The following is a 3,724-nucleotide window of genomic DNA, read 5'->3' on the forward strand; positions in this document are numbered from 1 at the left end:
CGTTTTTCAAAAGGGAGGGAGAGAAAAGACGAAGGAAGATTAATAATAATATAATAATATAGAATAAAGAATAATAATAATAATAATAATAATAAGCGAGATGTGAATCACGAATTCGAATTCGAATATTCGAATATTTAAATCGAATATCTACATTCTCCTCCCCTCCTCCTCTTTTTCTCTCACGATTTTCTTTCATGAACTTGCTTGATTAAATTAACAGTAGATTCAAGTTCACCGCGATATTTTTGTACGTAAAACGAATTATAATATATATTATAGTTTTCACACTTTCGAAGATATTAGCCTATATATACGAAAATTTGTTCCTTCGAGTATTGAGTATTGTTGAAATTTAAGTGTCTAGATTGAAATTCATATATTTTTTTTTTTTTTTTTTTTTTTTGAAAGAAGAAAATAAGGGAGGAATATATATATATATATTGATATATGATTAAGAAAAAAACAATGTCGTCTCGATATATTCACTTAATCGTATTAATTATTGCGCAAAAAAAAAAGGAGAGAGAGAGAGAGAGAGAGGGAAAAAAATTTCCTCGAGGAAAAAAAAACGGCGATAATTACCGATAATTTTAATTTTCGGTGTGTACATAATTACAAGGTACAGTTTAAATAAAAAAAGGGGGGAGGGGGAGGGGAGCTTCTGCTTCGTGCAATTAAATTCGTGAAAAGTTTTGTGTAATTAGAATCTGTCGTGAATGGAACAAAATAATGAATCTTGGGGGCTTAATTAAAGGGTAATTAAACACCCCTCGCCCCGATCCCCCCTCCTCCCCCTCTTCTTTCTTATCATCACGTTTCACCACGTTCGCGAAATATGAAATCAATAATATTCTTAAATTTTTTTGTTTAACCTCTCCGCTCTAAGATAAAATTTTTATTATTATTATTATATCCATATCGTTAAAATATTTTTACGAAATAACGATTTCTATTTATAAAAGCTTGGATTTGCTTGTAATTAGAGAAGAAATTGAAAATAAACGCTTCACAACTTCGTTCTTCAAAATGGTAGTTGATAATGCTGTACGTGTTTAAGGAATATAAATTTTCAATTTCCACGAGAAATTGCTAACCTGGTGGATTTTCTGCGAAACTTTTTAAAAAAAAATAAATCAGAGATCGAGGGAAGATTCCGTTCCAAAGTCCTGTTATTCCAAGTTTTTTTTAAACAGCAGCCTTCCCCCACCCCTCCCCTCCTCCCCTCTTCGAAATAAAATAGCCGGCGTAAAGAAGCCAATAATGAAATTTGATTACCGTTTTTTAAAGGGCACGGGCAAATCCTTCGAATACAAAGCACCTAATAAAGCGTCTCCTCTCTCACGTTCTCAACTTTCTCCTAAAAGGGCCATTAATTTTTTGGTTAAACAGGGTTTGAAACTATCCATATCCACCATTTTTGAAAAGATTGCAAACGTAATAATATAATGATCAGATATATTCTATAGAATTCACTTTTCGATAAAATTGTTTCAAAATTGACAAGCAATGCAACGATTAACAACGTATGATGAATAAATAAAAAAATATACTCTAATAAGTCAATTTGAAAGTGTTTGTTGTCCGAAGAAAGGAAAGCTAGATTATGTCCTATTTTCAAACTATTTTTTCCCCTTCTTTCTTCTCCAAATAAAATTTAAACATCGACGAATATATTTTTTTCACTATTATTCACTCGTCATACACGGTTGATGAGTTCGAAGAAGTTCGAGCGACGCGTATTATTTATCAACTTTGAAACGGGTTAAGCGTTCTCGGAGACCGGGGAGCAAGCAAGGAGTAAGCAAAGAGAGTTCCGAGAATTCAATGAAAACAAGACGAGATATCCCACGTGTAAATATATCAATATTTATTAATATTAACGATCGATGTTTCCATTCGAAGAATCGGTAGAGGTTAGAACGCGTACGAGACAACGCCACTCGCGAACGAAGATGGCGCATTTTGTCAAAGCGATTATCTATTGAGTCGTTCGGAAAGTAATTTCGTTTCTTCACGCGAGTGTCGCTAGTTGAACGTGTTTCATTGCCACGGAAAAAACGAAATTACTTTCCGAGCGAATCCAATATACGTTTATAATACGGTTGGCCGACAACGTATTCTTCTGCCAAGAGCACACCGATAAACCACCGCGCGCTTTGCCTCGGAATCATCGAGACATCAGTTGGGGGACCGAGGCGAGGAAATATTCGCGGAGGATCGAATTTTGTTAGACGGTTGGCAAGCAATGAGCGCGGGATCGTGGTTATCCAGGGTTACCCAGCCGGTATTCCCGCAAAGGTATTCGATCGTTAGTTAAAGGGCAATCCGTTAAAGGCTTGGAAGAGACGAAGGGGAGACGAATGGGTCTGGTGCACATGGTACGCACCGCCAAGGGGGAGGGTGGGAGGGGGACGGAGAGAGTAGGAACGAAACGCGTCCGGAGGGTCCCGTGCCGGCAGATGAATCCTAAGCAATTTCTCGCTGGTCGGGCCTCTTTGATGCTTTGAACTCTCACCGCGCTAACCGATCCTCCTGGTAATCACGCGGCCCTCGCCACGCCCCGAAAAACACCTTCGATCTCCTCGCGCTGCTCTCTTCTTCGACCTTCTCTCTCTCATCCTCTTCTTCTTCGTCCTCCTTCTCTTCTTCTTCTTCTTCTTCTACTTCTTCTTCGTCTTCGCTTTGATCCTTTTCTGCGCTCGAAAACACGAGCTCTCCTCCTCCTTTTTTATCCCTTGGCTTCTTTCTCGGGCCATTTTTGCTCCTCTTTGTCTTTCTCTCTTTTTCTCTCTCTCGCTCCTTTAAGAGAGTCTGTCCTTCTCGCTCGGTTTCTTGTTTCGCGTTTTTCGTATCTTGCGAGGCTCTCGCAAGAAGAAGAAGAAGAAGAAGAGGAGGAGAAGGAAGACTCCTTTTCGAATACGTCCAGCAGCTCGTTGATCCGCCGCGACTTTTTGATATTCAAAAGGTTCATTCGGCTTCGTTCCACCACCACCACCATCACGGGCTGCACGCACGCGCGCGAGCGCACGAGCTGAGTTCGGATGTGTTTCGCTCCTCGCCACCTGTTTCACTCCTCGTTCGAAAAAGGTTTTTCTACCAGTTTAATACCACCGCCCGCCACGCTTTCCCCTTTCGCCCATTCCTTTTTATCCTGTTCCTACGGGAACAGTTCCGAATATGTTCTCCAGCTCTTCTTTTTGCGGTTGTCTTGCGGAATTAATTTTATATTCCTTACTAATTTGACGCACAGTGTATTATCTATTATTTTCGACGAAATGAATCGGGTGTATTATTAATATATTTTGGAGGAGTTAAATATAGATTTTTTACGGTGTATCTATTTTTGAAAATGAACCAGGTATAGAGTGTATTATTCATATATTCGTGGGATTGATTAAATTGAATTATTTTTATGTTTAATTTGGCACAGTGTAACAATCAAAAATGAATTATTAATATGTTGATGGAATATTTTTGGAGATTCGATTAAAGATTAAATGGAATTATTTTTCGTTTCGAAAATGAATCAGGTACAGTTATATGTACTAATATATTGATGTATGGAATTATTTTTTTTTTTTTTAATGAATCAGGAACAGTTATATGTATTAATATATTAGTAATATTTTTGGAGACTCGATTAGGTTAAATGGAATTATTTTTACGTTTTTTTTTTTCAAAGATAAATCAAGTATAAGGTATATAGTATTAATATATTCAT

The sequence above is a fragment of the Apis dorsata genome, unplaced genomic scaffold (assembly GCF_000469605.1).
Source record: "Apis dorsata unplaced genomic scaffold, Apis dorsata 1.3 scaffold_41, whole genome shotgun sequence".
Classification (NCBI taxonomy): Eukaryota; Metazoa; Arthropoda; class Insecta; order Hymenoptera; family Apidae; genus Apis; species Apis dorsata.